General features: G+C 41.6%; 1 protein-coding gene across 2 annotated transcripts in view; it reads right to left on the bottom strand.

Moving 5' to 3' along the window:
- MBP (myelin basic protein) overlaps positions 1–12177 on the bottom strand; it is a 125631-nt gene that overhangs the window by 113018 nt on the left and 436 nt on the right. The window lies entirely within an intron of this gene.

Raw genomic sequence — 12177 nt, 5'->3', positions numbered from 1 at the left:
TACATAACCAGTTTAAACATGCTCGCTAACCACTTGCTGCAAAAGGGTCACCATACTAACCATGGCTTAGTGTGTTGTCTGAACAGGCCCTATGAGAGTCAGAAAGATGTGGCGCCTACACTGTACTCCTTTCGTCGCCAGCTGAAGACCTTTTTATTCACTCAGTATTTTAACACTTAATTTTAACTTAAATTTAAATTATACTGTTTTAACTCTGTATTTTAACCTTATATCAATTTTGCTGCATGGTTTTATCCTGGTTGTGCTTTTTATATTGTATTTTGTATTTGTATTTTTAACTTGTTGGTTGTTTTATGATGATTTTAATTTTTGTGAACCGCCCAGAGAGCTTCGGCTATTGGGCGGTATAAAAATGTAATAAATAAATAAATAAATAAATAAATGTGGCTCTGTGGACCTGTTAATCTAGTATTGGCTAAGACAATTTCCCTTATAATGCATTTATAGAAGTGTGGGTGGGGTTTTTTAATGGCTTTAATTCAAATAGCTAGTACCCTGGAAGACAGAAACAAACTTCAAAGTAATCTTGATAGGTTGGAGCACTGAGATGAAAACAACAGAATGAAATTTAATAGGGATAAATGTCAAGTTCTAAACTTAGGGGGGGAAAACACCAAATACACAGTTACAGGATGGGGGATACTTGGCTCAGCAATACTACAAGCAAGAAGGATCTTGGAATTGTTGTAGATCACAAACTGAATATGAGCCAACAGTGTGATGTGGCTGCAAAAAAGCAAATGCTATTTTGGGATGCATTAATAGAAATATAGCTTCCAAATCGCGTGAGGTACTGGTTCCCCTCTATTTGGCACTGGTTAGGCCTCAACTTGAGTATTGTGTTCAGTTCTGGGCACCACACTTCAAGAAGGTTGCAGAAGGGCAACAAGGATGATCAGGGCTCTGGAAAGTGGAAACGAAGCCCTATGAGGAGAGACTGAAAGAACTGGACATGTTTAGCCTGAAGAAGAGAAGATTGAGGGGAGACATGATAGTACTCTTCAAATACTTGAAAGGTTGTCACACACAGATGGGCCACGATCTCTTCTCGGTCATTCAAGAACGCAGGACACGGAATAATAGGCTCAAGTAACAGGGAGCCAGATTCTGGCTGGACACCAGGAAAAATTTCCTGACTGTTAGAGCAATATGACAATGGAGCCAATTACTTAGGGAGGTCGTGGTCTCTCCCACACTAGAGGCATTCAAGATGCAGCTGGACAGCTACCTGTCAGGTATGCTTTAAGGTGGATTCCTGCATCGAACAGGAGGTTGGACTCAAATGACCTTATAGGCCCCTTTCAACTCTATGATTCTATGAAATGATGATGTTAAGAAGTACAGGTGAATAAACAAAGGGCATCTCTACACAAAGCTTTTATTGTGCACTCGTGATTGGTCACCTATAGAAGTTTGTGGGTCCCTTTACATGGTGGTGTCAACTTCCAGGGCCTCTCCCATGCTTTGTGACTAATATTGGGCCTTTTTTTTCTATCGCCATAGAGGTCTACTTTATCTTCACAATCCCACTATATCACAGCACCATCTAGTAGCTTTATAATGAAACGTATAGAATGACAGAGGATGGAAATCCCCTGGAAAACAACATGTGTGAAGGAGCCAAACTTAATCCTGCAAAGAATCCTGAAGCAAAAGCCCCAGTTAAGCTGCAGAATAAAAGCCTTGTGTACAGATACCCAAAGAGTGTTCACCTTGATAACAAAGTGAACAGAAGTAGTGCTAGCAACTCAACTGGTTAATCTCTTTTTCTTTTCTTTTTCACACAGAAGCACTCTTATCTTTTCTAGACACTGATTCTACAAGGATTTAAGTGCCACTGCGGCAGTAATCTCTAGATGCCCCCTCTTGGCTCATCACCTGGCGGAAAGTCAGCATTAATGTCTAATGAGTTGAATTTTGTTTCCTGTCCTCTTGTCCTTTTTACATTGACAGGAAAACTTGTGAGCAGATTCTTTTCTTAAGAGGTATTTGTCTGCTCTATTCATCACCAAAATGATGCTTGGAGCATCTCCATACTGTATGTGTAAGGTTTCCCAGAGAAGTGGTTATTTCCAGGTATCTGCATCTCAAGAGAGGCTTTAATCCTCCTTTGATAGATGACTTGCTGTTATACACAAACACTTTAAAGCAGTGGTCCTCTCTGCTGAGTAATAAATTTATTTATTTATTTATTACATTTCTATACCGCCCAATAGCCGGAGCTCTCTGAGCGGTTCACAAAAATTAAAACCATTCATAATATAAAACAACAGTATAAAACCATAATATAAAATACAATAAAAAAGCTCAACCAGATAAAAACAGCAGCAATGCAAAATTACAAATTTAAAACACCATGTTAAAATGTATTTATAGATTGGTAAAATGTTGGGAGAATAAAAAGACCTGGCGTCTAAAAGCATATAATGTAGGTGCCAAGCGATGTTTCTGTAGACACTATTTTATAGATACATTAGGAGCAGACAAAGGCCCTTTCTATACCTAAGGATTATCCCAGGAAAATGGAGGGATTGTCCCTGCCTGCTCCCTCCTGGGATCCCCTATGTGTCATTTGCATGCACAGGGATGATCCTGAGATGATCCCTTGAAAAACAAAGGCTGGTGTAGACTAGGCATGTGCTCCGCTCCGATTAGAAGCATAGAGGCAGGAGCGAATTGGCCTGCTCCGCCTTGCCCAGAGGCAGAGTAGAAGCGGACCGCGGACCCCTAGAAGCAAGGCGAAGAGAAGCACCCATTTTCGGAGCGCTCCGGTTTCCGCGGTCCGCTTCTATCGCCATCTTGAAACATTTCGCCCAAAGGATTGCATTGCGGAAAAGAAAGGGGGATAACTGTGTTGTTTTTGAAGCTATCTTTCTGAAAATTCTTGTGCTTGGAGAGTCGTGCATGGGGGTCATTTTGAGACTACTCTCAGCTCTCTGCGTGCTGCGGTTCGTGTGCTAGAATTTTTAAAAAAACCAGCGGGAAAAATACCTTTTCCGAAGGGCTGAGGGGCAGAGTCAACTCCCAGTCATGATCACATGATCCCAAAGTTGGAGGAGGGGATAGGCAAAACGGGTAACTTGGGATTCTGGGAACTTCTCTTTCTTAGTCTGAACGGACTTTTCCCAGTGTTTTTTAAAACAGTAGCCCCACCAAATGCACAAACACAACCTGAAATCATATACTAAGTCAATAATAAGAGAGCACTGCTACCCACCCTAACTTTGGGGAACAACTGAAAAGATGTGGTGCAAGGGAATGAGCTCCCCTAGGGCATCCCATGTGGATGTGCCCCCACTCCCTCCTGTACTTGGAGGGCAAACAGAGCCCTCCAAAGAGAGTAACCCGGTGGAGCAATGCCTATCATGAGTTGAAGTGAGAGTTCTACTCCTCAGAGCTCTCATGGTGAAGCAATGGCTTTCATGAGTTGAACTGACAGCATTGCTTCTTAAAAGACTGGTCACTAGGACCAGTCAAATTAGCAGCTGCTTCCCCCTCCCCTGGGCACGTCCCCCTATTGCTGGTAAAAGACAGATATAGCTTTTTTAAAAAAGTTCTTCTTGTTGTTTATTCAGCAACACTGCTGCTTTTAATTCCACCCCTCCTTTGTTTATTTATTTATTTATTCCATTTTATATGCATTACTGGCTTATCCTTGGCTCACTTCCTTATGCCCCCAGAAATGTCTGCTGCCTGCCTGCCTTCCCTCTCTCCTCCCCTGCCCGCCTCGCAGGGATGTTGTGTGTGTCTGGCTTTGACTCAGGGGAGAAGTCCTTCCTGCGCTCACTTGGAGTTTTGGAAGTTCCAAATCCATTTTTCAAGTGTGCAAGAAGATTCATATAGGTTTATCTCTACTCCCCAATTCATGGCATCTTGGGATTTCCTTTGAAATGGCCCCATTGAGATGTCTGCAGGTTTAAGCCCCGCCAAAAATCAGGGGATGATGGGACTGCCTTGAGTCTGGGCGTGCGTGTGCATCCCTGGATAAGCTATCATGGTGGTGAGTTTGAGGTTTCTAACATGCAAATTGACGGCGCTATCGAAAGGGGTGTGAATGGGGTGTTGGATTTTCATAAATTCCCCCAAAATCAGGGGATGATGGGACTGCCTTGAGTCTTGGCGTGCGTGTGTGTCCCTGGATAAGCTATCATGGTGGCGAGTTTGAGGTTTTTAACGTGCAAATTGACGGAGCTATTGAAAGGGGTGTGAATGGGGTGTTGGATTCTCATAAATTCCCCAAAATTCAGGGGATGATGGGATTGCCTTGAGTCTTGGCGTGCGTGTGTATACCTCCATGAGGTGTCATGGTGCCAAACGTGAGGTTTCTAACTTTCACAGAAAAAAAGTTGCATACTTTTTTAGCTTAATGCAAGCCTATTGGGGGGGGGGAAACGGAGCTCCGATCCGGATCCGGAGCTCAGCAGCGGAGCAGAGTGGGCATGAGCGGAGCGGGGGCGGAGCAAAGCGGCCCGATCTGCAAATCGCAGATCTGGAAGTGAAGTGAAGCGGGGGGTCCATACACACCCCTAGTGTAGACATGCCCAAAAGTCTATTGGCCTAAGAAAGATCACTGTTAGAAATGGGCCATAAGAAGGCATAAACACACGGAGGCCTAACACACCAAGGGCGGTCACCTTGATTTAATTTTCAAAGCTCTGGAATATGAATTGACCAAAGTACCTCTGTTTAAGGCCAGGAACCAAAGACTTCAAGTTGTGAAGAACTATCTGGGATGAAACCTCAAAACCCCCTTAACAAATTTCTTTGTGCAATTCTTTCATCTGCATGACTCTTGTTGCTCTCTATCTCCCGGCCATCCCACTTTTTGAAAAACGGTGACTTCTTTCCTACCTCTTCTGTCCTATACAACTCATATTCCTTAGGAAAACTTATTTATTGTGCTCTTTCTGTATTTGCTACTTTTTTTCCTAGACTCACTTGGTCTCAGCCTGTGGTTTGTCAGGAGTGGGGGTGGGAGGGGGGAGAATGGGGAGAAAAGTACATCTGTCCACCAGTCCCTAGCTTAGGTATGCCTTCTGTTTTGTTTCTATTCACTGTTAAAGAGAGTCATATGTGAACCATGGCTCATAAACCACTGATAAATCACTCCTGCTATGCCATGTCAACACAATCCATTGGAATTTCTCCCGCCCCCACAAGAAAATGTCATTGAACTTTGGTATGCAACCGTCTCACTATGCCTAATGGTAGGATCAGCCCTGACTTGGTCTTAAACCTGTTGGCATCAGTGGAACCAAACTGTCTTCTTTACTTTTTTTTTAATCACATCTGTCTAATTGGGCTGCCCACCAGCCCAACCTGGATTTTACTCTGAAAATGCAGGTGTAAGACTGCATATCTGATTGCTACCTCCCTTAAAAAAATAACCTGCATATGAAAGAGCATATGCAGGTGGCCTTTACTCTGGGTAGCAATTAAGCAGTTTGCTCCCTACATACAATATTTTATTTATTTATTTATTTACAATATTTATATACCGCTCCCCATTCAAAATTTCGGAGTGGCGTACAAGATAAAATAAAATAAAAACAGAATAAAACACTTTAAAATAGATTTTAAAAGAAGCAAAGTGAACCGTGGCTGGTCATTAAGGAAAAGTTTCCTGGAACGATGATGTTTTCAGGAGGTGCCAAAAGGAATATAAAATTGGCGCCTGCCTGACCTCCAGAGGCAGGGAATTCCATAGGAGGGGGGCCACCACGCTGACTCCAATCGGATGATAGGTATATGTGGAACCACCAGGAGTATGCCCTCAGATGACCTCAGTGAACGGGCAGGTTGGCAGGGGAGAAGGCGCTTTCGCAGGTATCCTGGTCCCAAGTTCTTTAGGGCTTGTTCACAAGTACAAGAACCTTAAACCTGGCCTGGTAGCGAATAGGCAGCCAGCATTTTATATTGTTTTATGCTGTACTTGGTGGTTTAAATTATTGTGAACCAGCCAGGGAGCTTTGGCTATTGGTATGGAAATGTATTAAACAAAATGTATAGAAATGTAATAAACAAAATGTATAGAAATGTAATAAATAAATAAATAAATAAATAAATAAATAAATACACAATGAAGTGATGCAGTCAAACTGGGAGAGCTGTACCATATAAATATTGTTATTATTTTGTAGGGACTTTTCCCGATACTACTACTTTTGAGGTAGAGCTCTGAATCAGAAGCAGGAAAACTCACATGCAGGTGCAAATGTACAACAGGGTAATTTCCCCTATATTATTTATAAAGCAAAATAATACAGAAACTGGGAGGAGGATGCAACTTTAAGTATTAAAAAAACAGGTTGCCATTAAGTCAAATTCTCACTGTGTATGTGTATGTGTAGTTTGCATGGCAGTTTATGCCACTTTATTATTTTAGATATTCTGCTTATCAGAAAAGCATTACAATATTGAAGGCCCACTGAAGTTTGCTAAATGTGGGGAAACAAAGTTTCTGTTCTCCCAGTTACCTCTTCCACCCCTGCTATGTTGCCTAAAGCCACAAGAACACTGCCATTTCCTGTCTTGCTTAAGCAGCTCTTGCCTTAATTATTTTCAGAACAATTATCAAACACTGACTTATGGGTACAACCACTGTCAAAAACACTTTATTGGACCTTTTCTCCACACCTTCAGATACCCAAACAACTGAAGAGCATATTATTATTATTATTATTATTATTATTATTATTATTATTATTATTTATATAGCACCATCAATGTACATGGTGCTGTACAGAGTAAAACAATAAAATAGCAAAACCCTGCCGCATAGGCTTACATTCTAATAAAATCATAATAAAACAATAAGAAGGGGAAGAGAATGCACCAAACAGGCACTGGGTAGAGTAAAACTAACAGTATAAAAGTCAGAACAAAATCAAGTTTTAAAAGCTTTAGAAAAAAGAAAAGTTTTTAGCTGAGCTTTAAAAGCTGCGATTGAACTTGTAGTTCTCAAATGTTCTGGAAGAGTGTTCCAGGCGTAAGGGGCAGCAGAAGAAAATGGACGAAGCCGAGCAAGGGAAGTAGAGACCCTTGGGCAGGTGAGAAACATGGCATTAGAGGAGCGAAGAGCACGAGCGGGGCAATAATGTGAGATGAGAGAGGAAAGATAGGAAGGAGCTAGACAGTGAAAAGCTTTGTAGGTCAACAGGAGAAGTTTATATTGGATTCTGGAGTGAATTGGAAGCCAATGAAGAGATTTCAGAAGTGGACTAACATGGTCAGAGCAGCGAGCCAAGAAGATGATCTTAGCAGCAGAGTGGTGAACAGAAACCAACGGACTGATGTGAGAAGAAGGAAGGCCAGTGAGAAGAAGGTTGCAGTAGTCCAACCGAGAAATAACCAATGCATGAACAAGAGTCTTGGCAGAAGAGACAGACAAAAATGATCGAATCCTGGCAATATTATACAGGAAAAAATGACAGAATTTAGCTACTGCCTCAATATAAGGAATAAAGGAGAGCGAGGAATCAAATATAAAGCCAAGACTACGAGCTTCCTTGACTGGAGTAAGTGTAACATCATTGACAGTAAGAGAGAATGAGAGATGAGGAGAAGGTTTAGGAGGAAAAACTTTGCAAAGACCAGAGAATATTTCATATATATATATATACACATTCCTCCTCCTTAATGTAATGGTATCCCTATCTGAAGTCTCATGGGTTTTCAAAGCTATTTTTCAGGAGTTCATAAAAAGACAGGTATGAAAAGAAACAGGTTGAAGATACAAGAAGGGAATGAATTCACTCGTGTTATTTTCAAGGGAGGCTATACTTCGGTTCACCCATTGCCTCCTTTGTCGGCAAAGCTCACTATCTACAATTGGGTACACTGAGTACAAGTCTTGGGTAAAGTCTCATGGTACAAGTTATCCAGTCAGAATGGGTACAATCCAGAGTACCACTGCCTACCTAAGGCTTTAAAGTCAGCCTTCCATGACCTGGTACCCTCTAGTAGTTTTGGACTAAAAAACCCTTTTCATTGGCCATGTTAGCTGGCGTTGATGGTAGTTGAAGTCCAAAACAGCTAAAGGTTGTTTTGGTTGGGGAAGGCTCCCTTCCATGGCAGTTAAGCATTTTGAGTTAAACATTATGGCATAGCGTCTCGCGTAAACCATAACTTAGCATGTTGTGTGAACCATTCCTAACTATGGTGGCTACATAACCACAGTTTAAACTGCTCACTAACCATTTGCAGCAGAAGGGTTACAATCCAGAGTAACACTGCCTACCTAAGGCTTTAAAGTCAGCCTTCCATGACCTGGTACCTTCTAGTAGTTTTGGACTAAAAAACCCAGATTTCCTGTCCATTGGCCATGCTAGTTGGGGCTGATGGTAGTTGAAGTCCGAAACAGCTAAAGGTTGTTTTGGTTGGGGAAGGCTCCTTTATACCATCAATGACCCTGTTCAGACGACACACTAAGCCATGGTGGTTAAGCATTTTGAGCTAAACATTATGGCCAAGTGTGGATCTAACCTGAAGTTTATGTTAGGTAACCCTCATTCTATCTGAAGTCAATGAAACTATTGTGCACTTGAGAATGTCGCCCCATTTAGTGACCCTGTTCAGATGACACGCTAAGCCACGGTGGTTAAGCATTTCAAGATGAACATTATGGCATAGCGTATTGTGTGAACCATGACTTAGCGTGTCATGTGAACCATTCCTAACCACGGTGGCTACATAATCATTCCTCCCAGACTGTGGAATAGCCTGCTGGAGGAGACTGGTCAACTTGACAGTCTTTTAGCATTCAAGAAAGCTATCAAGACTGATCTCTTCTGGCAGGCCTATCCAGGGGAATTTTAGGATATTTTAGTATGTTTTTAGGATGCTTTTAGGATGTTTTTAATCAGTATTTTATGCTTATTGTTGTTCCCCACCTCGATCCAATCGGAGAGGCGGGTAAGAAATAAATTATTATTATTATTATTATTATTATTATTATTATTATTAACATGCTCAGTAACCATTTGCTGCAAATGGGTTAGCGGCCTAATCATGGCTTAGTGTGATGTCTGCACAGGCCCAATAACACCTCCAAGTTATACTATGGCTGGCTACTTCTAACCCATATGGCTGTAGCCATTTCCAATGTCTTTTGTTTGATATTGTTTTATGGTGATATTGTCATTTTAATCGTTGTAACCTGCCTTGAGTGATATGTATGCATTAGAAAGTCAGGGTAGAAATTATGACAAAGTTACTTATTAATTCATGTATTATTCATCTGTATTACGGTCATGGCCATTCTTCTGTCTCTCCTGTGGATTGAATGATTTTAGTACTTTCCCACATATGGTGGGTGAACTTGGAGAAGCTCAGCATTTACTGCTAACTGGTTTGCCTCCTACCTAGCGGGTCGCTCTTTCAGCGTGTTGGCTAATGGCAGCTCGTCTTCTTCTTTTCCCCTTTCTGTAGGGGTTCCGCAAGGCTCGGTGCTTGGTCCGCTGTTGTTTTCTTTATACATGTTGCCCTTGGGTATTCAATCTTATTCAATCTCATGGCCTCCAATATCATCTGTATGCCGATGATACACAATTATATCTTTCTTCTCCGGATCTTTCTCCTAATGTTCACGATCGTATCTCAGCATGTCTCTCAGATATCTCAGCTTGGTTGCTTCATCGTCGTTTGAAACTTAATATGGCAAAGACTGAATTGCTTGTTTTTCCTCCTAAACCTTTTCCTCATCTCTCATTCTCTTTACTGTCAATGATGTTACACTTACTCCAGTCAAGGAAGCTCGTAGTCTTGGCTTTATATTTGATTCCTCGCTCTCCTTTATTCCTCATATTGAGGCAGTAGCTAAATCCTGTCGTTTTTTCCTGTATAATATTGCCAGGATTCGATCATTTTTGTCTGTCTCTTCTGCCAAGACTCTTGTTCATGCATTGGTTATTTCTCGGTTGGACTACTGCAACCTTCTTCTCACTGGCCTTCCTTCTTCTCACATCAGCCCGTTGGTTTCTGTTCACCACTCTGCTGCTAAGATCATCTTCTTGGCTCGCCACTCTGACCATGTTACTCCACTGCTGAAATCTCTTCATTGGCTTCCAATTCACTTCAAAATCCAATATAAACTTCTCCTGTTGACCTACAAAGCTTTTCACGGTCTAGCTCCTTCCTATCTCTCCTCTCTCATCTCACACTATTGCCCCGCTCGTGCTCTTCGCTCCTCTGATGCCATGTTACTCGCCTGCCCAAGGGTCTCTACTTCCCTTGCTCGGCTTCGTCCATTTTCTTCTGCTGCCCCTTATGCCTGGAACGCTCTTCCAGAACATTTGAGAACTACAAGTTCAACCGCAGCTTTTAAAGCTCAGCTAAAAACTTTTCTTTTTCCTAAAGCTTTTAAAACTTGATTTTGTTCTGACTTTATACTGTTAGTTTTACCCTACCCAGTGCCTGTTTACCCTACCCTGTGCCTGTTTGCATTCTCTTCCCCTCCTTATTGTTTTATTATGATTTTATTAGAAAGTAAGCCTATGCAGCAGGGTCTTGCTATTTACTGTTTTACTCTGTACAGCACCATGTACATTGATGGTGCTATATAAATAATAATAATAATAATAATAATAATAATAATAATAATAATAAGCCCTTCCGCCCTTTGAGTTATGTGCTAGTGTAGGCCAAAGGTAGTAACTAAAAGCAAGGAAACTTCTTTGCAGGTTGCATCTAAAATGGCTACTGTTGTTTGTGTAATCCCACCGGGATGAGGCAAATTGTTCAGCCCATCACATGCATGTTGAAAGAAGAAGAAAAAAGATCCTGCACCAAACCACATACACTTCAAAGCCAGAAAAAGATCTAGAGAAATGTGAAGTGATGTGGATAAAATCAAATGGTGGACGAGAAGGTACAATGAGGAATTAATTCTGTGCGATCCTGAATCACAGACAAGGGTCCCTTCAGCGGGTGAGCCAGATGAAGCCATGCTTTAGTCCCACTGAAATCGATGGCACTTCACTTAGTCATTTAGACCCAGCCCATTGTGTCCAGCACTCTACCTTCTGCATTTGCTTCCTTTCCAATAAAGTGTAATTTAATTCTGAACGCTAACACTTCTCAAAAACACCACACATGCTGGTTAAGGGTGTTTCACAATATGTGGAAATAGCTGGCAAAACGAGACAGACAACTTATTCATCTTTGAAGGGGAAAAAGAAAGAAGTGAAATCATTCAAAATGAAACCATACCATATGCATGTCTTTGTTTGCCTATCTTAAAATAAATGCTACCGTCAGCATCATCCAATCACCATAAAGTATCTTCTCCTCTTTTACTAGTTTCTGCAAAAAGCATTTTGTATTCTTCACTACTCCTTCTGTCCCTGCCTCTCCCTGTTTTCCTTAACTGGGATAAATGGGCGAGTTTTCCAAATTCCCCTAGTTAATATCTATACTTGTTTGCTTGTTTGCTATAACAGGAAAGAGAATACCAAAGAAACAAATAAAACGAGCAACTCTTCTATGAAGGGGATTTCCAGTTCTTATTGGCTGCACTCTGTCTGGGAGAGCTACTTAAATACGAATAATTGAAAAACAAGCAAAGAAAAAAAAAATCTTAGAGAGCAATTCGAAGTCCAAGATCTGCTTATTGGAGGAGATGAGAATAGTAAAACAGATGCAATTTTTCACTGCCATTGGGTGGGGGACAAAACACATCCGTTCTGGGACCCTCCGGTATGCTTGTAGAAAACTCCACAGGGAAAGATTTACCTTGGTAGGCCATGAACTGGAGCAATCTGAGGGTTTTTATTTATTATTTATTATTGCATTTATATCCCACCTTTTTTCCTTCAAGGAACCCTTTTTGGCACCATACCTTTTTACATAATCCTCCTCCTCTCCACTTTATCCTCACAATAGCCACCCTGTGAGGTAGGTTGGGGTGAGAGTCTGTGACTGGCCCAAAGTCACCCAGTGAGCTTCCATGGCTGAGTGGGGACTAGAACCTGGATCTCCTGACTCCCAGTCTGGCACTCTAGCCACTACACCACACTGGTATGTTTTGTGTCAGAGGTGGCCTTCCTTCTTCTGCAGTAGAGGGACTCCTCACCTATTCCAGCATAGAGCTGCTTTAGCATTCTCTCTTGTTGAATCCAATGAGAGAGATTAAAAAAAGAGAAGGACTGCCCAGAAAAA

The sequence above is a fragment of the Elgaria multicarinata genome, chromosome 7, assembly GCF_023053635.1.
Source record: "Elgaria multicarinata webbii isolate HBS135686 ecotype San Diego chromosome 7, rElgMul1.1.pri, whole genome shotgun sequence".
In the NCBI taxonomy this organism is placed as follows: Eukaryota; Metazoa; Chordata; class Lepidosauria; order Squamata; family Anguidae; genus Elgaria; species Elgaria multicarinata.
Note: the sequence above shows the minus strand (reverse complement) of the source record. Positions and strands in the feature narration are given on the sequence as shown.